The sequence below is a fragment of the Thalassophryne amazonica genome, chromosome 10 (genome assembly GCF_902500255.1).
Source record: "Thalassophryne amazonica chromosome 10, fThaAma1.1, whole genome shotgun sequence".
NCBI lineage: Eukaryota > Metazoa > Chordata > Actinopteri > Batrachoidiformes > Batrachoididae > Thalassophryne > Thalassophryne amazonica.
Window position 1 is genome coordinate 99,048,820 of NC_047112.1, and position 25,014 is coordinate 99,073,833.

Genomic DNA, 25,014 nt, shown 5'->3' on the forward strand with positions numbered 1-25,014 from the left:
TTTTGGAAATTAATTAGGACATAAATGGGGAAATTTTTTGTATATCGCGTAGTAAGAAAAAAAAAAAGAAACAGACCACATGTTTCTGTTTTAGTTTTTGGTCTGTTTTTGTTTGTTTTTCTTGTTGACTGATTTTGTGAATTACAGCACTTGAGGCAGTTCTGGTGGAGTGAACAGGCTGGTAGATCGGAGTTCGTTGGACTCATGTAAGCATGAGTTTTTATTATTTGTAGTTAGTTTTTGTTAGTGGGGTGGGTCGTTTTGTTTTGTTTTTTTATTTGCCTGTCCCCTAACCCCAACCTCACACGCTTCTGACCGTTCATCTTTAGCGTTGTGGGGTGGTGCAGGTTGGTTACGCTGGGCGTCTCCGAGAAAACCTCTGCACCTGGGGGGTTTCAGGGTCCTTATTTAGGTTTAGTTGATTCCCGGTTCCACTCCAGCCTCAGTGAGCCTCTGACCGTTCGCCATTGGCGTCACTGAGGTGTAGTGCAGTGGGAATATGCTTCAGTCGGCGCGGTGGGGCCGATCTGAGCCGTACGCCTTTTCTGCTGTCCACCCCTCCCGGTAGGCTGGAGTATAGTCGGAGTGACGACACTGGACGTACTTCCGGTTTTCCTCTACGCTTGGGGGTGGACTGGGTTAAGTTTTTCCTGTTGTCTCCACCCAGCTCAGTAGTCCTGAGCCGATTGCCGTGACGTGACTGCCGATAGACTCTGGGGGTGTTCTGGGGTCTTTCGGGGTGCTGGGGGGGTCAACAGGGCTCCCTTTTGTTTTTATTTGGCCCCGGGGTGGTTTTTGGGGTCCCCTGGGGGTTTGGGATCTTTATGTAATTTGTTTCCTCCTGTTTTCCACCTCCGGGGTTTGATGGGACGGTCCTCTGGGGGGAAGTTGACTGTGGGGCCAACTAGCCGTGTATGACTGGGGTAGGGGTTTCTGGGTCATGGGGGTGTCTCCTGGGGTTGATGGGACGGTCCTCTGGGGGGCGTTGAGACTCCCGTGTATGCCTGGGGATTTCTGGATGGCCCTGGCCACGGTTGTTACTCCTGGAGCTGGTGGTAATGTCCTCTGGGGGTGTTGTGCTCTGCGTGTTGGAGGGAGGGTGTGTGTTGTTTTTCTTGCTGCTGCTTGTGTTATATTGAGTTATTGGGGCTTTGTTGGGTTTTTGGGTTTGTATGTTTTTCGTTTCTCCCCGGGGTTTGATGGGACGGTCCTCTGGGGAGGTGTTGGGGTGGGTGTTGTGTTTTTATCTTGTGTTTTCCCCGGTACGCTTCCCTGGGGTGTGTTTGTACTGTTATCTGGGGCGGTATGTTGGGTTTTTTTTTTCTGTGTTTTTATTTTCATGTTGGATTGTGTTGGGACTCTTTTGGGGCTGTTTGGGAGTGTTTTTGTTTTGGTGCCAGCCGGCCTTCCAGCTGCATCTCCTGGCCCTGTTGCCTGCTGTGGACACTGGGGGCGTCGTCACTGCCTGACTTCTGCTTTGGACCCTGGAGAGAGGGGCTGTTTTCGGGCCAGGTTTGTGTGGTCGCCGGGAGGCTTCCCGTTGAAGGAGGGGGTACTGTTGTGTGTTGGGGGGTTTGGCTGGACATTGTTTGCTGTTTTTGTTTGTTTTCCTTCCCAGGTGGTTTGGAGCTGATCTCTGGGGAGAGTGTGCTGCAGAAGAGTCTCTCACCTCTGTCACGGCGATCTGCTGCACCTGTTGCATTCACGTGCGGCTCTCCATCAGGACGATCTACGACACCTGTGGCATTCGCGTGCAGACCTAAGGACTCTCAGCTGGTGCCAATGAAGAACTGCATTTAAGCCAGCAGTGATCGGGGCTGAATTGCCGGAGAATACGACCTTGTGACAACCGTTTGAGGGACGCTGAGGGCCGCTCCAGGTTCTGACATCGCGCCTGTGAAGGAGGACGAGGTTGAGAGGCAAACGCTGTCAGCACACGTCAGAGGTGATTATTTTTAAGAGATCATATGTGATTGTAATTTGGCGTTTTTGCGCAGTTATATTTAAATATTGGTGAAAATTGTCTGGTTTGCTCCTCACGGCTGTGGCGCGTGGATCAATAATCCTCCACTGGCTGTAAGCAGCTGCCCTTTTAAATTAAGTCCAAAGTCAGACCTGAACGTGTTGCTGATAAGTGTGCCTCTAAATAGTATTTCTTGGCAACAGTGTTGAATAACCTCACCTCTGTTCCTCCTTCGCAGAGTACAGTCCTGGGAAAAGCCACCTGGGGGGTGTCAGTGGGATTCCTGAGTCCAGAACGTTCGGGCTCCGATCCGTTGTGACGCTGAGAGAGCGCGCCACCTCTTCACCTCACCAGATTTATTATTTAGTATTTTGTGTACAGCACAGGGGGAAAGAAAATAAATGTTTTTTTTGGAACTGCTTCTGGTTATTTAACACTGTGTTCAGTTAGAAGCTGGATCGGTTCTCACCAGCGTCCTACACATAACAGAGGTGGGCGGATCGATCCTAATATCGATAACATCAATACCAACGCTGGTATTGATATTGAACGATCACCGTGTAAAAAGATTGATACTCAAGCTTTTTTCTCTCCCGCACGCACTCCCACAAAGTCTACTCTCTGTAAGAGCAGCGCTGCGCTGTTCACACAACACAGAGCAGCGCACCCTTGTATTGTGGTTTGTCAGCCCTGTACCTCAGGAGATTTAGTTTTAAATTGTGTTGAGTGATATTTTTTAAACAAAAATTTGATTGTGATAAAGTATTTTGTTGTCACATACAATGTTTGGCAAAATTCTATCCTAGGTCTTTTGGATCCATGAAGCTTAAATATGAAAAAGTATCTGTATCAATATCGGTGATACTGGGCCTGTATTTACTTGGTATCGGATCAATACCAAAATTCCCGGTATCGCCCACCTCTAGTATGCGGGTCCTGTTGTACACAGAATCACTGTCAATTCCTTGGATATATAATATATTGTGTATGTATGTTTATGTTAAATGTATTTATTTAGGATATCCAGACTGGGGCAGAGGTGGTCAAGCAGTTAAGTGTGTGTGTTTTCAGTGTGGAAGGTTCCTGGACTCACCCTCACTCAATTCTACTATACTTTGAAAAAAAAATACTGTATTTAATATATTATTGTTTGCAATATTTAAGAATAAAGTAATGTAGTTTGAACCATGTTGACTTTCAAACTAAGACTGATTTTGACTGATTTTGTCTGAGCCCACTGAATAAGCCAAATCGGCATTATCAACATGCATGCACCATTGCATAATTTTGTAAAACTTTATTTGTGATTTAAGATATTCTCTTCACTTTCACATATCTGGACGGGATGTGACAGAGTGAATTTCAAATGCGCGTTCCCGCGAAGGGGCTGATTTTTGGACACCGGAACCCGACAGGATCCGCGTACGTGCTGCGGCTCTCGTTCCGTCTGGAACTTGGAAAGTCGCGGTGAGCGGGGAGGTACGAGCGGCTGGAGCGAAAGTGCACACGTGGAAACACGAGACTGACAGGGATTCCAACCAATCACAGCCAGCGCTGCCGTTGTCTCTGTCATAATCAGCCAATGAGATGCCTCCCAGCTTAAAAAAAAAAACAGCAGCGAAAAGATGTTTACTGCGCTCGCGCTGAAGAAAATTATCATTTTTACATCTTGAAAAAGCGAGGATGCTTTGATGTTTCTCATTGAATGCAGTAGCTTTTCATTTCCAGACACAACAAAACGCTGCTTGGGTAAGACGTCCTTTCTTCTTTCATCTGTTAATGTAAAAAGCAGTTTTCCCCTCAACGGTATGTTATATTAATTAATCAGCGATAATCCCGTGATTCGGGTTTCTACTTTTACACTGACTTTGCATTTAGCTACAGTAACAAAAAAAACAACAATAAAAAAAAACATTTGCAGCAGTGGTGAAAGTAATGATTAAGTTTGTTTAGTAATGAATGACAAGGCGAGACTTCATATCTGCTTTATGTCTCTGACTCCTTCCATTATTATAAAGTCGGCACAGTTCAAAAGAACATTTTAAAAGTTTCATTTGTGACCTTAAAAATCCAAATCCTGTCAGTAAGCATTTTTAAACCTCATTAATTGTTTATGTTTTAAGTACCTAAAACTAAGCTTTTTGGTTTGAGTCTTAACCCTGTTTACACCACATAGACCACATGAATAACACTGAAAAACAGTCCTTATGTGGTACATTCGGGTGCTTTCAGTATAAACTGGGTTAACGAAAGGTTTGTTTTCGGAATCGCCTTTATTCACCAAGTATCTACAGGTATACAAGGAATTTGACTCCAGTTTGAACTGCACTCTCTCTGTACCAGCATGTATAAATATACAATAAACACAAAATAATTCACAGTATAAATGTGCAAATAAAATATATAATAAAAATATGTACAAAGGAGAAACAGACAAACAGACTGAAGTTGTACATGAGGTATATGATTTAGTGAGTCTTATGGCAGGTTAAATTGTTCATCAGTGTGATGGCCTGTGGAAAGAAACTGTTCCTGTGTCTGGTTGTTTTGACGTACTGAGCTCTGTAACGTCGGCCAGAGGGGAGATGATGAGTTCCGGGGGCAGGTTGAACACTTCCTGAGCTGTCTGAGGAAGTCCATCCTCTGCTGTGCCTTTTTTCTGATGTAGTCGATGTTGGAGGTCCACTTCAGATCATGGGTGATGGTGGATCCCAGCAACTAGAAAGTGTCTACAGTAGACACAGCGTTGTTGAGGATGGGGGTGGGGGGGGTGGGGGTGGGGTTCTCCTGAAGTCCACTATCATCTCCACAGTCTTGAGCGGGTTCAGCTCCAATTTGTTCTGACCACGCCAGAGGACCAACTGTTCCACCTCCTCTCTGTTTGCAGCCTCATCACCATCCTGGACGAGACCAATGATGGTGGTGTCGTGTGCAAATTTCAAGAGTTTAACAAACGGGTTCCCTGACGTGCAGTAGTTTGTACAGAGGGAGAAGAGCAGTGGGGAGAGCACACACCCCTGAGGGGTGCCAGTGCTGATTGATCTTGTGCTGGATGTGATGCTCCCCAGCCTCACCTGCTGTGTCCTCTCCATCAGGTAGTTTGAGATCCACTGACAGTTGGGAGCTGGGCCAGAGAGGTTGGAGAGCTTTTTTGTGGAGAATGTCTGGGATGATGGTGTTGCATTCTGAGCTGAAGTCCACGAACAGGATCCTCATGTACGTCCCTGTAGAGTCGAGATGCTGCAGGATATAATGCAGTCCCATGTTGACTGCATCCTCAACTGACCTGTTTGCCCAGTAGGCAAACTGCAGGGGGTGTAGCAGGGGTCCTGTGATGTCCTTCAGGTGGCTCAACACCAGTCTTTCAAAAGACTTCTTGACTACAGATGTCAGGACAGCGGGCCTGTAGTTATTTAGTTCTGTTATGGAGGGTTTCTTTGGGTCTGGGAAAATAGCAGGGCTGTGAAAACTCCGCGGATCCGCGGGATTCCGCGGATTTCATCATGGGGAGGGGGGGTGGGGTGTTAGTGATGTACTCTTTAATCGTGAACATCACTTGAGTTTTTAAAATGCTTATCGCAAAACATTGTCTTTTTTACGACATCGTGTAAGTTTTATAAGTCCGCGGACACTGATCTGTGTGTTACAGATACAAATCAGTTTCCTCCGATCCGCGGAGTTTCGCGGAAGCAAAATGCCCCCCAAAGCGTAGCTGTTACGACAGTTGTCGTAAAGCGGGACTGGTTGGTTGCTGCGGCGACGCTGTGTGGCTCCTGTGCGGCGCTTAAGCTAAATGTAGCATGTGGATATCCCAAACTTTTAGAGCTTTCAAGTTTTTAAAAGAAGATTTGTGCAGCATGTGCCACGGAGCGACGTCGCACAGAGAGAAGATGGTGAGAAAGACTTTTTGAAAAAGTCTTGTAAGGACAACAATCCGTGGGATCGTTGCGGGCTTCATCAACACACCTGAAAGATAAAAGAAACGGGAAAAGTGAACTGTGCCCTCTCAGGAAAACATGGTAAGAATTTTTCTCTCCCTGGAAAATAAATATTCTGCTGTTCAAACAGGATTTTAGACAAGATTATGTAACTTTTTTCACTAATCTAGATTTTCTTTCATTGTTAAATAGACATTGTGGCTTTTAATGGATTTAGGCTACATGAATTTACACAAGAATATGTGACTTATTAATATTTTACCATGATTTTCCAAATATTCTACAAGCTTTAGCTGTGGTTTTTGAAATGTAACAGTCTTTTCAGTCTTCATAAATTTCATGTAGTTTAATTGTTCTGAGTTGATGCATAATTTGGTTTACAATTAAAAGGAAAATCATTCCAGGTCCTACTTCCACGTCATATTCTGTTATTTCAACATCATCATTGACAGGTCAAATAAAAGGTTGAATGTAGGATCATTTAAATATCCACTAATTTTGAGATTTGTTCTTCCAGGAGATGCTGAAAAAGTATCATTAGATAAAAATTTAATTCTGGGGCCCCACAGGGCCCTAGACCCCGGCTCCTGGACGCTGCCCCCCCCCCCCCAGACCCCCTGCATATTTTCCTCGGATTTCACAATTTTCATTTGTCAGCCCTGTAATAGTGGAGCGTTTGAAGCAGGAGGGGACCGTGCACAGCTCCAGTGATATGTTGAAAATCCAGGTGAAGATAGGAGCCAGCTGATTAGCACATGCTCTCAGACATGAGGGAGAGACACCATCAGGTCCTGGACCCTTCTTGATCTTTTGTCTGTGAAACTGCTGGCAAACATCCTCTTCATAGATCATTAGTGCAGGTGGGGTTGCAGAAGGGAGGGGGAAAGAGCTGTCCAGGGGGAAGGTAGTCCATTGTTGTTTGGTGTGTGAGGGCCTCTTTAAACTCTGGTGTAAAACACGTTCAGCTCTTCAGCCAGTCGGGGGTTCTCCACAGGCAGGGGGGATGGTAGGGATGCACCTGAATTTGGATACCTGCCGATACCGATACTTTTCCGATCTGATGCCAGAGCTCTGTTTGCTTTAATATTATTATTATTATTATTATTATTATTATTGTTGATTTTATATGAGGATTTTCTTAAAAAGGAGACCTGAAAGTTGAGCTACAATTTGCTAGAATGTGCATCTAAGATGAAAGCCTAGATTTGATGTTTTGGTGAAAGAATTACAGTGAGGAAAATAAGTATTTGAACACCCTGCAGTTTTGCAAGTTCTCCCACTTAGAAATCATGGAGGGGTCTTTTCATCTTAGGTGCATGTCCACTGTGAGAGACATAATCTAAAAAAAAAATCCAGAAATCACAATGTATGATTTTTTAATAATTTATTTGTATGTTACTGCTGCAAATAAGTATTTGAACACCTACCAACCAGCAAGAATTCTGGCTCACACAGACCTGTTAATTTTTCTTTAAGAAGCCCTCTTATTCTGCACTCTTCACCTGTATTAATTGCACCTGTTTGAACTTGTTACCTGTATAAAAGACACCTGTTCTCACACTCAGTCAATCACACTCCAACCTGTCCACCATAGTCAAGACCAAAGAGTTATCTAAGGACACCAGGGACAAAACTGTAGACCTGCACAAGGCTGGGATGGACTACAGGACAACAGGCAAGCAGCTTGGTAGAAGACAACAACTGTTATGATTATTTATTAGAACGTGGAAGAAACACAAGATGACTGTCAATCTCCCTCGATCTGGGATTCCATGTAAGATCTCACTTTGTGGGGTAAGGATGATTCTGAGAAAGCCCAGAACTACACAGGAGGACCTGGTCAATGACCTGAAGAGAGCTGGGACCACAGTCACAAAGATTACATTAGTAACACATGACGCTGTCATGGTTTAAAATCCTGCAGGGCAGCAAGGTCCCCCTGCTCAAGCCAGCACATGTCCAGGCCTGTTTGAAGTTCACCAGTGACCATCTGGATGATCCAGAGGAGGCATGGGAGAAAGTCATGTGGTCAGATGAGACCAGAATAGAGCTTTTCGGAATCAACTCCACTTACCATGTTTAGAGGATGAGAACAACCCCAAGAAAACCATCCCAACCATGAAGCATGGGGATGGAAACATCATACTCTGGGAGTGTTCTTCTGCAAAGGGGACAGGATGACTGCACTGTATTGAAGGGAGGATGGATGGGGGTCATGTATTGCGAGATTTTGTCAAACAACCTCCTTCCCTCAGTAAGTGCATTGAAGATGGGTCATGGCTGAGTCTTCCAGCATGACAATGACCCCAAACACACAGCCAGGGCAACTAAGGAGGGGCTCTGCAAGAAGCATTTCAAGGTCCTGGAGTGGCCTGACCAGTCTCCAGACCTGAACTCAATAGAAAATCTTTGGAGGGAGCTGAAACTCCAAACCTGAAAGATCTAGAGAAGATCTGTATGGAGGAGTGGACCAAAATCCCTGCTGCAGTGTGTGCAAACCTGGTGAAAAACTACAGGAAACGTTTAACCTTTGTAATTGCAAACAAAGGCTACTGTACCAAATATTAACATTGATTTTCACAGGTGTTCAAATACTTATTTGCAGCAGTAACATACAAATAAATTATTAAAAAATCATACATTCTGATTTCCGGATTTTTTTTTTTTTTTTTAGATTATGTCTCTCACAGTGGACATGCACCTAAGATGAAAATTTCAGGCCCCTCCATGATTTCTAAGTGGGAGAACTTGCAAAATCGCAGGGTGTTCAAATACTTATTTTCCTCACTGTAAGTACTTTTATTTTTCATAGACTTTTATAGCCTTATTTTTATAGACTCTCTCTGCCTGTCTCTGTCTGTCTCTCTCCCTCCCTTTCTCACTCTCTGCCTATCTCTCTCTCTCCCTCTCTGTCTCTCTCTCTCTTTCTCTCTCTCGTTCAGTTTCTCTCTCTCTCCATCTCTCTCTCTCTCTCTTTCTTCTTCTCTCGCTGTTTAAGTGCTGCGCAAACTTAAAACTTTTAGGAAGCCTTTCAACTGTAAAGTAAATATCATCATCAACGCTCACGTGCAGGATTTTAATGGAGACTTTTCCCTTTCAGCAGACAGAATCTCTGTTCGGTGTCCTCCTCGGCTGCACGCTGGGCTGCCGTTTTACAGCCTCGGGACAGTGAAGTGGCTAACTTTTTAGCACACATTTTCAGCAACAGTTCATTTAATTTTTCAGTAAATTCGTGCTCAATGTACAGACAATTTGAAACAGAGAGCCAGGCAGAAATTTGCTGTTACCCGCAGCTAGAACACTGCGGAGGAGAGCTCTCTCAAACAGTCCGGCTTCAGAAAAATCCCTCCTCCTCCCGCTCGGCAGTAAACAAGCAGAGAGTAAACAGCAGTTGAGAGGATTCACAGTGGCTCTTCCCCAGTATCGGAAAATGTCGTGGGTTAGATCGGTATTTTCCGATACGTGAATTACGTCTCCACACTGTCGCAGGATCGTTGGCTGAGAACTGTATTTTTTCAGCTTATCAGAGTAGCTCCTCTTTGCTACTTTGATCTCCTTTGTCATTGTGTTCTTGGCCTTCTTGTGCAGGCGCCTGTGCCCACTTCTGTAGGCCTCCTCCTTGGCCTGGTAGAGCCGCTTCCGTTTCCCAGGAAACCAAGGTTTGTTGTTGCTGTATGTGCATAAGGTTTTGGTCTGCACACACAGGTCCTCACAAAAGCTGATGTAACAGTTCACAGTGTCACAGAGTCCATGATTGTTTGTAGATGCAGCTTCAAAGACACTCCAGTTTGTGCAGTCAAAACAGGCCTGTAGCTCCCGCCTTGACTCATCCGTCCACTTCCTTACAGTCTTCACTACAGGCTTTGCAGATTTCTGCCTGTAGGTAGGAATGAGGTGGATCAGACAGTAATCAGAGAGTTCCAAACAGAGCGATAGGCATCCTTTATTGTAGTGTAGCAGTGGCCAAGAATGTTTGCGTCCCTGGTGGGACACGTGATGTGCTGTCTGAGATGTACTCAAAGCAACATCCCATTCTGCGCTAATCAAAGCAGCAATGTCAGCGTGTATGACGCTGCACTGGGGAGGAAGGGACTGTGTGAATTTTCACTCCTCTCCGCTCTGTTTCCTGCTTGCCATGAGCCACGGTCTTTCTCCTCCCTGTCTTCGTGAGAACATTGGCAGACCTTCCCCAAGTAGAGTGGGTTGTGGCTTTGCTTCGAACCAATGAAGCATTAATCCGACTCACTGTTTCGATATTTTGTTGCATTATTTTGCATTTTTCTTAATTTTCCCCCGCTAAAACCCTAAAGAGCATATGTCTGTGAGTGATATTTACCTTTTTTATATTAAACCGACCTGTTATGATCTTCTAAAACAGTTGATGGATGTATTTTAGAACTTAAAAACGGGACCAATGCCAACGCTCTCGATTTACCGATCGATCTACGTTCTAATCCTCACCTGTGGTCATGAGATTTGGCTCATGACTGAAAGAACGAGATCGCGGGTACACGCGGCCGAGATGAGTTTCCTCCGCAGGGTGGCTGGGTGCTCCCTTAGAGATAGGGTGAGGAGCTCGGTCACTCGGGAGGAGGTCGGAGTCGAGCCGCTGCTCTTCCACGTCGAAAGGAGTCAGTTGAGGTGGCTCGGGCATCTTTTCCGGATGCTCCCTGGACGCCTCGCCGGAGAGGTGTTCTGGGCACGTCCCATTGGGAGGAGGCCCCAGGGAAGACCCAGGACACACTGGAAGGATTACATCTCTCGGCTGGCTTGGGAACGCCTTGGGGTTCCCCCGGAGGAGCTGGGGGAGGTGTGTGTGGATCGGGAGGTCTGGGCGGCTTTGCTTGAGCTGCTGCCCCCGTGACCCAACTCCGGATAAAGCGGAAGAAAATGGATGGATGGATGGAATATTTTTTTATAAGCTTTGCTTCTTCCCACCCCCTTTTCAGGCACACAGTGTTTAATTTGGTCTTGTCTTTTTTTGATTTGTTTGATATGTTGTCTTTATGCTGCTGTGTTGTTGCTGAAATAAATTCTATTCTATTCTATTCTATTCTATTCTAAATACAGAAATAAATAACTGTTTCCTGTGAACACCTAGTAACTCTTAAATCTCCACTTCATCCCTGTTACATTTAAGTTTAACAACAATTTGTTTCGGTCAAACCACATCTGTGTTGTTGTGTGTGGGCCGCCAGAAGAGGAGGTACTGCTGGCCCACCACCAGTGGGCGCTCTGCCTGAAGTGCGGGCTTCAGGCACGAGAGGGCGCTGCCGCCATGGACACAGCCGGGGGTGACAGCTGTCGCTCATTACCTCTTGACAGCTGTCACCCATCTACTCAACATCATCTCACTCCATAAAGACCAGACGTCATCTCCACCTCGTTGCCGAGATATCATACTTCATTGGAGGTAATATCCTCAGCCTTTATAAATCTGTTTATTGTGAGTGTTTGCAGGAGAACCGGTCGTTTTTGAGGAGGCTGTGCAAGACGGCGCTCCTTTTCAGCTGAGACCTCTGCAACGCGCTGAGTGTGAGGTGGAGGTGGCATTCCCACCGTTATTGTTACTGGGTGTACACACACCCACACTTGACTGTCTTTGTTCTTCGCCAGCAGTACCAGATCCGACAGTCGGGGACGGTGATCACCTGGGAATTCGGGACTTGGCGGCTCCAGTATTCACCAGGTTCTGGGGCGGCGGAAATCGTGTGGTTCCGGCTCTCCTCAGGACAGACGTCTTCTATCCTCGAGCCTGCCCACACGTCACCTTTGTGTATTGACTGTTGTGATATTCTGAGATTGTCTGTATGTTCGTTGTGCACATTCACAACATTAAATTGTTATATTTTGGCTCATCTATTGACCGTTCATTTGCGCCCCCTGTTGTGGGTCCGTGTCACTACACTTTCCCAACGTGTTTTTACACAAGAAAAAAAAATGCAGTAAACCGCACATTTGTGTCTTTTTTTTATGAAAATAACTTATTAAAGATCACATATTACACTTTAGTCGGGCCTTTAAAATACTTTTGTGGACTCTTGCTGTAATATGTTGTCAGTGGTTGAGATAGTTGTTGTAGGCATCTAAAAATGCTCATAATTGAGTGAAACCAGATGGAAATCTCTGTGATGTGTCAGTGATGTATGTATGTACAAAATAAAACAAAACACTACTCCAGGTATGTTTTTGATGAGAATATAACATCATAACTTTATTACAAACTCAAATGTTGATGTTGCCTGACAAAGGCCTTTTAATAATAACTCACTTCAAGAAATAATGGCAAAACTCACATGTAAGTAAAAAAAAACAAACAACAAAAAAATGGTTAATACACCAGTTTTGAGTTTCTCAGTGCACATGCGTTTTCAAAACTGGTGACAGTGTTACTTTGTGCACAGCAGAACAATGTTGTCAGTTGCTTTAGGCCCTAATTTTGTATTTTATTGACTGTACAGCCAGCGACACAGCACCCATTTGGTGCATTCACGAATTAGAACAGATCAAAATGAGTGAGTTTTCTTTGTTTCAGAGGGCTTCATACCCATTAAAATTCACTAGAATATGCAAAATTTGACTTGCTCTTTCAAAAACATTTCTGGGGGAGATCCCCCAAACCCCCCATAATCAATACTGTGATTTACTTCACACTTTGAAGTGAGTTTTCGTTGTTTCAGAGGGCTTCATTCTCATTAAAATTCACCAGAATATACAAAATTTGACTTGCTCTTTTAAAAAATATCTGTGGGAGATCCCCCAGCCCCATAGTTTAAAGTGAGTTTTCTTTGTTTCAGAGGGCTTCATACCCATTAAAATTCACCAGAATATACAAAATTTGACTTGCTCTTTTAAAAAATTTCTGTGGGAGATCCCCCAGCCCCCCATAGTTTAAAGTGAGTTTTCTTTGTTTCAGAGGGCTTCATACCCATTAAAATTCACCAGAATATACAAAATTTGACTTGCTCTTTTAAAAAATTTCTGGGGGAAATCCCCCAGACCCCCATAGTTTAAAGTGAGTTTTCTTTGTTTCAGAGGGCTTCATACCCATTAAAATTCACCAGAATATACAACGTTGGACTTGCTCTTTTAAAAACATTTCTGGGGGAGATCCTCCAAACCCCCCATAATTAATACTGTGTTTTTACTTCACAGATTGAAGTGAGTTTTATTTGTTTCAGAGGGCTTCATACCTGTTAAAATTCACCAGAATACACAAAATTTGACTTGGTCTTTAAAAAATGTTCTGGGGGCACCCCCAGACTCCCCAGAATCAAGACTACACCCCGTCCCCCACCACCCTTTTATGTACCTTATGTTCAAGTTTTGCATTCTTTTTATTCTTTGTCTGTCTCTCCTTAGAGGCTATTTAGAATAGATTTGTATGCTGTATAATGTGTTTATTGTATTTATTGAGGAAAAAAGAGTGTGTGCCCCCACTACACCACATTTTTGGGAATTGCTGGCATTGATTTTTGCCAGGATAAAATTTCAGTCAGATGAAAATTTATTGCTTTAACCCATGCTCTACATTGATTACAGAACCCCTGCAGGGTCTGTAATCAACCGTTTCTGCAGCACAGCTCTTCTTAGAAGCTTTAAGCAATGAAGCATTGATCCGATCTGCTTTGTTGGTTCTTTGTTTTATTTCTCTTTATCGTAATTTTTCCTCGCTAAAACCCCAAAGAGCACATGTCTGTGAGTAATATTTACCTTATGTTAAACAGACCTGTTGTGGTCTTCTGAAACAGTTGATAGATGTATTTTATAACTTAAAAACGGTACCGATGCTAACACGTTAGCATGTGTACGGCGTTTTCAATTGTAGCGGGATGAAAGTCCCGGGTCCCAATTGAAAAGACATTCCCGCTAGCTTGGCTAACGGGGAGTTCCCCTTTGGCTGACCTGGTAGACGAACGGTCTTTTGGTGCGAGCCGCGTGGGTTCGATCCCCCACTGTCGTCCCGGCCACGAAGGTCCTGCTGCTTCAATCTGGCGTCACGAACAGGATGTGGGTCACAGAGTATGCTAACATGCACCTGTGACTTTGGGACGAAGTCAAAAATGGTGGGGAGATGTGTAGCGGGATGAAAGTCCCAGGTCCCAATTGAAAAGACGTTCCCGCTAGCTTGGCTAACGGGGAGTTCCCCTTTGGCTGACCTGGTAGAGGAACGGTCTTTTGGTGCGAGCCGCGTGGGTTCGATCCCCCACCGTCGTCCCGGCCACGAAGGTCCTGCTGCTTCACAATGTTAATGTTAGGATTAAGTTGTTCGCATCTCAGCACGTTTGTGTGCATTTTTCTGTATAATAATTAATGGCTTAACGTTTGTTGTCGTAAAAGAGTCAAATATATTACAAATTGTAATATTTTTAAAAAAGTTTTTGTTTATATATTATTAATAATAATAGCAACAACAATAGTAATAATAACTAATAATGTCACAATGCAATTTTAGAGAAAGAGAAAAAGAACCTGATTAAAAACACAACAGAAAATATAAAACAAACTAACAATGAACATAAATAAATATAGAAATAAGTAACTGTTTCCTGTGAACACCTAGTGACTCTTACACCTCCACTGACGGGGTGGCTGCCCGACAACTGTAGCGGCTGGACCCGCAATGAAGACTCCCAAGCAAGGCTTTTGTGTATCAGAAATCGTTGTCTTTATTCCAGGCTTAGGTTCGGAGCACAAGCAGTCAAGCAGCGGAGCGGAGGTACAAGCAGGATCAGGCAAAAATGCAGTCATAGTTCAGCAGGGGTCAGAGGCATGAGCTAACACAGTAGTCAGAGATGAGACAAAAGACATGGTTGAGGAATACAACGCAGAAGACGGTACATGGCTAAGCAAAACAGGACTGTGATCAAAAGACTGGAATGTGTGCTAAGAGCAACGACAAACTGGCAAAGGTGTGGTGGCTGGGAGGAGATTAAATAAGCAAGTGTTAACAAGGTGCACATGAGGAGAAGGATCTAGAAAGGGGGCGTGGCTGGTGAACAAAGAGTTTGGATGGGGCAAGATAGTGGGGAAGGGAGTGTGCAAATTGGAGTGATGTAATAGACAAAGACACGTGAGCTGGTGCAAGAGCGGGAGTAAATGAAAACACAAAGCAAACTGGATCAAAGTGTGGGAGGAGGGCACAGAGCTGGTGAAGTGACGTGACACTACAAACAGAGATGCGAGAGGGATGAAGACATAATGGCAGGTGCAGGGCGTGGAGTGAAAATTAACTTGGAGGGGCGTGAGGGAAACTGAGAACTATGAACAAAAGTAAAATAAAAACTGAGGGCAGAATAACATAACCGAGAACTGGGCATGAGCATGAGAACTGAAAACGGAACATAAATACTTAAGCCTACCCTAAACTAGGAAACAAGCTATAAGAAAAACAAACTACATGAAAACAGAAGGCAAAACCTGAGATAAAGCACAACTGATAACACAAATGAGAAAAGCAAAATAAACAAGTGATAAACAATGATCAATAATGCAAAAACAATCTGGCAGAACAAAACTGGAACAGAACTGGAGAAAGGCTCAAGTATGAAAAGTAACAAAACAAAGTAACACAGCAAAACTAGAACAAGAGAATAACCACAAGATGAAAAACTAACTGATACATCAAAGCTGAGGGAGGAGGTGAGCCATAGGGAGAGGCAAAATAAGGATTAAGGCCTAGACCCAGGTCGGGCATGGCATCCACTTCGCCCCTGTCTTATTTAAGTTTAATGACAATTTGTTTTGGTCAAACCATATTTTCAATTTGTTATTTTCTTCAGTGATTTCATCCAGAAAAATCTGCCAAGCTAGAAAACTGCTGCATGCTAGTAAGCACAGAATACTGCTGGAATGAATTTGAATAAGGAAAGTTGTGTTTTTTTCTCACAAAAATGGATGCTGCACTCTCTGCAGTTCATTGTCTGGAATAGCCACAGATTGCATTTCAGAGCTTCTAGAATTTAAACATTTTCGTGTGGGTGGTGGTGGGGGTAATTTTGGGTTACAGCTTTTTTTTTTTCACCACTTTCATCACTGAATATATCAATCGTGAGTCACCTTTGTGCGGATTAAAGTCACTAAATGGGTCTTGTTGCGAGAAAGAAATGAGAATGGAGCGACTGTGTGAACAGCTCCAAACACTGCACGGCTCTCTGCTGAGTCAAGTTAGAACAATAGAGTCCAGTTGGAATTAATAAATTCTAAGCGAAACACCGTTTAAATCAATTGACACCTCTTTCCAAATGTTGTAATACAAACAAACTGCAATCGATCAAAATGTTTTTTTCCTCCCAAAATGTTTTTTTCCTCCCAAAATGAGATGTCCTGCGCTGATGTGCAGCAGTCGGCTGGGCTCAGCTCAGAGGTATGGAGAGACATTCATGCCAAAATGTCTGAAAGGAAATGCTTTTGACAAAAACTACAGACTTTATTTTTATTTATGTCCAGAGATCAAGGATACAGTGACTCATTTCATATTTATTTACTTTAAGACTCAATAAAATGTTGTTGACATAGAAAATTCACAAGAGGTATCGATAAGGGAATTGATAAGGAATCGGATCGATAAGCAGAATCGATAATGGCATTGATATTGATTAAAATCTTATCAATACCCATCCCTAGTTAAAATCTCCCAGAATAATGAGCAGGGAGTTTGGATACTTTCTCTCCATGTCTGTGATCTGGTCAGCGAGCTGCTGCTGTGCCTCCGTTATGCATACCTACGATGGAATATACACACTGACCGGCACAAATGAGGAGAACTCCCATGGTGAATAGAACAGGCGACAGTTTATGAAAAAGTTTACAGCTGAGGGCTGCACATCCTCTTCAACATAATGACATCCGTACACCAACCTTTGTTTATATAAAAGCATGTTCCACCTCCTCTCGTCTTCTCAGAGAGCTCTGTTATGTGGTCTACACACAGCAGCTGGAAGCTGGAAAGGTGTAGAGCCAGGTGCTGTCTACATTTATCCTGGATGGAAACCATACAGGCAAAAAACTGGTCCATCCTCAATTGTCAAATGTAAATATCTGTAGCCAGGTTGAGCATCCCCTTGGCCTTCTCCAGATGCTGGAGTCCACAACACTGAAGTACCTGTGTGCTGGATCATGCACAGAGAACCACTTGGCCATAATGTTGCGAGGTGATGTTCCCTGACAATGCAAATCTTATCTGTGTTTCCCTAACACTCCTGTCACACCTTGAAGATTAGGCAACATATGTCGAGCATATTTAAAACGCTGGCATACGTCTAATAAGTTATGGGTAAGTTTTGTATAAGTTAAGCCCACATTGAAGCATGCTGATATACATCGTAGTATGGCGAGGTGGTCAAAAAATTGTTTGCATGCACAATATTTTTGACGTATACCAGCATATGGTTCATAAGTCCCGCATACATGGGACATAAGTTGTAGTTAAGTTATGCACACACCCCCACACATTATTTGTAAGTCACGCATAAGTCGAAATACGGCGAGATAATGTTTAACATACCCAAAAGTTTTTTACAACCTATGATCAGTGGTGGGCACAGCTAACCAAAAAGTTAGCTTTGATAACTGCTAATCAGCTAATTGAAAAGTTATCTTTTATAATGCTAAACTGATAAACTCAGGGAGCGTCTTAGTGAGCCCTTCTGATTGGCTCACATAGATGCCAGACAGTCTAGTTCCCACCGCCGTCTTTGCAACAACTGTACATGTTTATTTTTCACCACATAAAATTCTATTCATAAATTGTTTTTGGCCCAAGTGCTGTATTTTTTATTGACCCTAAATTTTAATCCAGAACAACAAAATTATAAATAAATGTCCCAACTGTGCCTTCCTGTGTGTCATGTCAATTCTGGGCAGTTTTTTCTTTGTCAAAAATAAATCACTGCACTAAATACCAGACTTAAGAAAACTTAAAGCAAAAAAACCCCCCACAAACAAACAAACAAAAAAAAGCAAACAAAAAACGTTCGATATGGCTTGGTAGGTCTTGATACACTACTACATATGAGATCTGTGAGAAAAGTATCCGACCTTTTTATTTTATGCAAAAAATATATGGATTTGATTCATATGTTTTTATGTCAGCCAAGCTTGAACCTTCGTACGCATGCGTGCGTTTTTCACACCTGTCGGTTGCGTCATTCGCCTGTGGGCAGGCTTTAAGTGAGCACTGGTCCACCCCTCTCATCGTTTTTTCATTGTGAGGAAATGGCAGAATGATTTGGGCTTTGTTCCATCAGAATTGTTTCAGAAACTGTTAGAGACAGGCAGCTGGAAACTATTTGGAAAATTCACATGGCTTTCGGTGAAAATTTTATGGGCTTCACAGAGATTAAGGAGTGTTACTACCACTTTAAGGACGGCCCACAATGGCGTACGGCGTGCCGCGCTCTGAGCCACGATCAACAGGCAGAAACGACCATTTCATTTCTAAACGGATGGCTGTATGGATCCAGGACCATCGCGTGCAATTTCTCTGGTTATCACAAGAGCTGGACATCAGCCATTTTCCGGAAGATTTCACTTTTAACAAGAGATTTTGTCATGGAAAGCCGCGCGGAGGCTTCGCGCGTCACGATGGATTCGCTGATGGAGCAAGACAAAGAACACCTCCGTTTTGGAGTGTCAGAGGACAAGTTTGTTTGCTTTGTTTGATCAAAATTTTTTCAAAACCTGTGAGGCACATCGAAGTGGACACGGTTCGAAAAATTCAGCTGGTTTTCGGTGAAAATTTTAACAGCTGATGAGAGATTTTGAAGTGATTCTGTCGCTTTAAGGACTTCCCACGGAGCGGGACGTCACGCAGCGCTCCCAGGCGCCGTCGTCAGCCTGTTTCAAGCTGAGAACCTCCACATTTAAGCCTCTGTTGACCCGGGACGTCGTGAGAGAACAGAGAAGTTTCAGAAGAAGTCAGTTTCAGCATTTTATCCGGATATTACACTGTTAAAGGAGATTTTTTTAATGAAAGACGTGCGGGCGGATTCGCACGTCGGCTTGCAGCCGCCGCGATGCACCGCCACAGGAAAAACACCTTCGTGTTGATAACCATTTGTAAAATCCAGGCGGCGTTTGATGGCTTTCAGTGGAGTGAGTATCTGAGAAATTGTTTAACAGTTAGGCATGTTCCAACTTGTCCTTAAGGCTTCCAACAGAGGTGTTTTTCCTGTTCCGCCACGCTGCGTCGGCTGGGGCAGCTTTTCTTTGTAATCCGCTGGGAGTTGCTGCGCCACGGTAGTCCTCGCGCGGATAGAGAGCTGACGCCTTTTCATAAAATGAAAGCACCAAGACGGACCTCCGTCAAAGTTTTCGATGTTCATGTCTTGTGCTATCGTTTTTGCCTTCAGCCGAATGGTGACTGTAGAGACGCTTCTCCCGGCTGTTCTTTGTTCAATGACCCATTGCTCGAGTTGGTCTTCTAACTGTGGCCACCTCGCTTTGTTCCCGCAGAAACTCAGTTTGGTCTTTTTAACTTGGCGCAGTTCATTTTCTTGTTTCCTCCACTTACGTACCATAGATTCATTGATCTTGAATTCTTGAAGCAGCTCTATTCCCATGAACAACCGTGTAACTGATAGCCTGCAGTTTGAATTGTGCCTCGTAAGCATGTCTCTTCGCTGGCGCCATTTTCGGGGGTCCTTAGACAAACAAATGTTGTTTTGCAGGATACCTGTAGTATACCTACCGGAGGAGTGGCAGAGGTACCGGTAAGTGTACGTACAACGGACTCTCCTCTGATTGGTTTATCGCTGGCAGCGTACGTACTCTACGCTGCAAGTGTACGAACTTTACGTATTACGTAATGTTCTCTGATTGGTTTATCGCTGCCAGCATACGTAATCTACGCTGCCAGCATACGTATTTTACATATTACGTCCCTGTGTCAGCGGGAAATGGTCCGCTATTCTGAAGGTCAAGGAAGACCTTCAGAATAGCGCTATATAAAAAAATTGATTGATTGATTGATAAGACGCACCGGATTATAGGGCGCACTGCCGATTTTTGTGAAAATTTAAGGGTTTTACGTGCGCCTTATGGTGCGGAAAATATGGTGTGTGTGTATATATATATATATAAAATTATGGTGCCATCACAGATGTGTACGTTGTCCATGCCATGTGCACTAACACACCCTCATACCATCGCAGATGCTGTCTTTTGAACTTTGCGCTGGTAACAATCTGGATGGTCTTTTTCCTCTTTAGTCTGGAGGACACGACGTCCATAATTTCCTAAAACAATTTGAAATGTGGACCATCATCAGACCACAGCACACCTTTCCACTTTGCATCTGTCTATTTCAAATGAGCTCGGGTTCAGAGAAGGCGGCGACGTTTCTGGATGTTGTTGATGTATGGCTTTCACTTTGCATGGTAGAGTTTTAACTTGCACTTGTACAGTGTGGCAAAAAAGTATTTAGTCAGTCCCTGATTGTGCAAGTTCTCCTACTTAGAAAGATGAGAGAGGTCTGTATTTTTCAACATAGGTACACTTCAACTGTGAGAGACAAAACGAGAAAAAAAAATCCAGGAAATCACACTGAAGGATTTTTAAAGAATTTATTTGTAAATTATGGTGGAAAATAAGTATTTGGTCAATAATAAAAGTTCAACTCAATACAGGGTTCTAGCTAGGATAAAATTTTAGCGTAGTGGTAATGTCGAGGGAGTGAAGCGACCGGGGGGGTGCGGAAGGGGGGAAGCTTTTGAAAATTTAAGCTAAAAATTGGCCATTCTAGGGGTACCCAAAGGGGAAAAGCCAGGTACGACAGCCTAAAGCCCCTTTCACACCGGGGCTGCTCCCGGTTGCGCCGTGCGACGCCGCGTGGAAGCAACTCGGTGCCGAGACGATGCAGCTCGGCGCCACAACAGCGCGAGGGGCGCAAAGGAGGAAGCAAGTCGGGTGCCGAAAAATTAAAACTGTTTAATTTTTTTGGCGTCCTCTGCTCGACGCAGAAAGGAAGTGGTTCCAGCGCAAGCGGGGGCAAAGAGGCGTTACCCGGCGTGACTCGAAGTCACACCCTCAAAAGACCGCGCTACTCGGCGCCATTTCGTGATCGCACATTGCTGCATTGTTCAGCTGTATATAAATGTTGGATTGTGCGTGTAGTACACCGTTATTGATTTTTGTCAGATTTTTGTCCCGCTGGACTGTATTGTTTTGGAACTTTTATCCTGCCGGAGGCTGCTGCAGTATTTTTAACTCGCTGGAGTCTCATCCCGCCACAAGCCGTTTTATCCCGCCGGACTGTCCCGAACTTTTATTTTCTATACTTTTATTTATTGGCTCCAGCTGCATGAAGTTGGTAAATGCTGAAACATCCTCGGCAGCTCCTTCATCAGCTTTTCATATTGTCCATGCAAGAGTCTGCACTAGATCCAAGGTTTCACCCACACACTTCTTCTTGCAATAGCTTGCCTCCTTCTGTGTTCCTCTTCTTCTCTCAAGCGCTCTGATTCTGTAATTAACCAGCAATTAACAGCGCGGTTTTTCGGCATCGTCGTGGCGCAATAGGGAGCAACCGGGAGCAGCCCCGGTGTGCCAGGGGTGCTCCCAGTTGCGCCGTGCGTCATTATGACAACGCCGCATGGAAGCAACTCAGTGCCGAGACGATGCAGCTCGGCGCCACAACAGCACGAGGGCGCAAAGGAGGAAGCAAGTCGGGCGCCGAAAAATTAAACCTGTTTAATTTTTTTGGCGTCCTGTGGTCGACGCAGAAAGGAAGTGGTTCCAGCGCAAGTTGGGGCAAAAAGGCGTAACTCTGGGCAAAGACGCTTTACCCGGCGTGACTCGAAGCAAATTTATGATTCCTGCTGTGTTCCATTGTTCCCGCAGTATAAATCACACAGGATTGTTTTTATACCGTGTACTTAATGCAGTAAAAACTACACGCTGAACAAAAAAAATGCAGACTGAAGAAATATGCCAGAAATATCCAGTAAAAAGTCTGGACATCTCTAGTCCACTCATGGACGTTCATTCACGTGCGCACATTTGATCAATTAAAAGAAAAAAAAGTCTGGCTGCAGGCATTAGTTCCTTGTTCTCTGCTCAAACTCTCACATCACAGTTAAAAAAAAAGGACAAAAAAAAAGGACATAAGTCCTGAGACAGGACATTTCAACATCAAGTAGAACTCCAGACATCTCCAGATTTGCTTGACGGTCCGTTCGCTCGCGTGTGCATCTCGCGGTCAAAGGAGGAAAGAAAAGAAAAAAAAATTGTCTACAGGCAGTTAGTTCCTTTCTCTGCTCAGACTCTCTCATCACAGTTAAAAAAGGTAACTCCAGGACATGTCAATATCAAGTAGAACTCCAGCAATCTCCACATTTGTTTAAGGACAGTCCGAGCGTGCGCGCGTGCGGATAAACTATAACAGAACTCAGAGCGCAGCCCTGCAGCTCAGCACAACAAGTAGAAGAGAAGTTAGAGTGCACAGTCTGTCTGCACTCTGACTTCTCTGTGCAGAGAACCTGCAGGCTGCTTTCTCACCTCCTCTCTGCCCCCTGCTGCGCGCAACTGACGCAGAAATTCCTGCGTTGACATGACGCCACAGGGAGCAACTGGGAGCAGCCCTGGTGTGAAAGGGGCTTTAAGTCCCTTCATCATGTCCAGAAGGCTGGGGAACTTTGTTGAGTGGGCAATCTCATTTTGGGTTAGCCAGTACATGGCCCTCAATGAGGCAGTCGGAGTCCGTGGACATTTTTAATTCAAGACTTAAAACCTATTTTTATTCTCCTTCTTATGAGTAGTTTTTATTTTGTTATGTTTTATTATTTTACTTCTGTTTTTAATTAGGTATTTGATTTTTTTATATTTTTATTAATAAATATAAATATTTGAATTTTTTTATGTTGAACTGTTCTGTGTGAGGCACCTTGAGATGGCTTTTGTTGTAATTTGGAGCTTTATAAGCTGATTAAATTAAAATTGAACAACATTTTATTGAGTCTTAAAGTAAATAAATATGAAATTGGTTACTGGATCCTTAAACTCTGGACATAATAAACTCTACATGGTGGATCTTTGATCTCTGGACATAAACAGAAATAAAATCTGTTAGTTTTTGTCAAAAGCATTTCCTTTCAGACATTATTATTGGCATGAATGTCTTTCCATACCTATGAGCTGAGCTCTTGTAGCTGTGCTGCAGGTCAGGTTTATAAAGAATGCAGGGCGTCTCATTTTGGGAGATTTTAGTCGATTGTAGTTTATTGTCTGTATTGCAATGTTTGTAAGAGGTGTCATTTTATTTAAAGCAGCAATTCATTTTGAAGTTATTAATTCAGAGTGGACTCTGTGTCAGCAGAGAGTCGCGCAGCGTTTGAAGTTGTGGCAACGGAACGGAGGCCGATTCTTGTTTCTCGACTGCAACAAGACAACAGTCCCAGTTAGTGACTTTAATCCAGACAAAAGTGACTCATGATATTTTAATGGCTTTCAGAGGGGTTAAGAAGCGGACTTACCGCTTCTGAAGAGCTGCGAATCAAAGCCACGAGCCATTGGTTCGAAGCATTGCTTCGATTCACGCTTCAAACTGGAGTCGCTCTGCAGAAATGGTTGATTATAGACCCTGTATTGAAAATAAGCGTAACAGTCCAAAATTATAGCGTAACGGGCCACAACGCAAGTTTGTGCTAGCTAGAACCCTGCAATACTTTGTAACATAACCTTTGTTGGTAATGACAGAGGTCAAAAGTTTCCTGTAAATCTTCACCAGGTTTGCACATGACACTGAATTGAGTTGACACTTGTAACGGATCTAACAAACCAAATGTGACGAAATGCGACGTGTCTGGAAGCTCAAGTCTTGTCTCCATTACAGTTGTGCTCAAAAGTTTACGTACCCCAGCAGGATTTTAGAATATTTTTGGCCATTTTTGAGAGAATATGAATGATAACACAAAACTTATTTTTCACTCATGGTTAGTGGTTGTGTGAAGCCATTTATTGTCAACTATGTTTACTCTTTTTAAATCATAATGACAACAGAAACTAACCAAATGACCCTGATCAAAAGTTTACATACCCTGGTGACTTTGGCCTGATAACATGCACACAAGGTGACACAATCAGGTTTGAATGCTACAAAGGTGTCAGGATTTGGGTTTTGTTTGGGTTTATTTTCATGGTTTGGTTAGGTTATGTTGCTTTTCTGTGTGTTCTTTCTCTTGTCAAGGTTTTTCTGCTTTTGGCTTTCTGTCTCTGCCTCTCTTGTCTGTTTCCGCTTTCTCTTGGTGGTGGGCGTCTCCCCCGCTCTGGCCACTCCCCCTTTCTGGGGCGTTCCACACACACCTGCTTCCTATTTGCACCTCATCACGTGGGTGTACTTATAGCTCCCCAGTTTACCTTGTCCTTTGCCAGATTGATGTGCCCTGTGCCTTCTTTCAAGTGCTGTATTGTTTTCACGTCCTGCTAGTCTCTTGTGTATTTTTGACCACCTGCTTGTTTCCTCAACCATGCCTTAGCCTGCCGCTCCTTGTACTGCTGCTTATTTTAGACTGCCTACCTGTGTACCAGACCCCGTTTGCTTCAACAGTAAACCATTTTTATCTACAGAGCCTAGTATCTGAGTCCTGAATTTGCGTCCTACCTAACCTGTCTACCAGACCTGTCAAAAGGTAACCGTCTTCACCTGTAATCTGTTTGCTTGTAATCAGTGTGTGTGTATAAAAGGTCAGTGAGTTTCTGGGCTCCTGACAGACCCTTGCATCTTTCATCCAGTGCTGCACTGACGTTTCTCTTTCTCTTTATTGTTTATTTGACAAGGACAATGCACATTAATGAGCACTTTGTGCATTTTCATGCCAGTGTAAATTTGCCAGATTTAGCTAAAAGCTACTTTCCATCTGTAGTCCTCAGACACACAACAACAAACAATAATTACAATAAATAAATAAATACAAAACATTAAAATATGTACAATACATCTCACCTGTGTTGACAGGTTTGATTGTTTTTGAGCCATTTTTTATGCCTATTTTTAAAAGCACTCAGGGTGGGACTGTCTCGTATAGTTGTTGGAAGGCTGTTCCAGTTTGTATAACCCTTCACAGAAATGGCGTTTTGTCCTGTGGCAATTCGTCTAAAGGGCACCTCACAGTCCCC

At 43.7% G+C, this 25,014-nt stretch overlaps 1 protein-coding gene across 1 annotated transcript in view; it reads left to right on the forward strand.

Annotated features, from left to right (window-relative positions):
* The first annotated feature begins 3,583 nt into the window (after positions 1-3,583).
* Positions 3,584-25,014, forward strand: part of tmem45a (transmembrane protein 45a) — a 61,998-nt gene continuing 40,567 nt past the window's right edge. The window contains exon 1 of the mRNA XM_034180597.1: positions 3,584-3,712. The gene's annotated coding sequence lies outside the window, so the exon portion shown is untranslated. The remainder of the gene's footprint in view (positions 3,713-25,014) is intronic.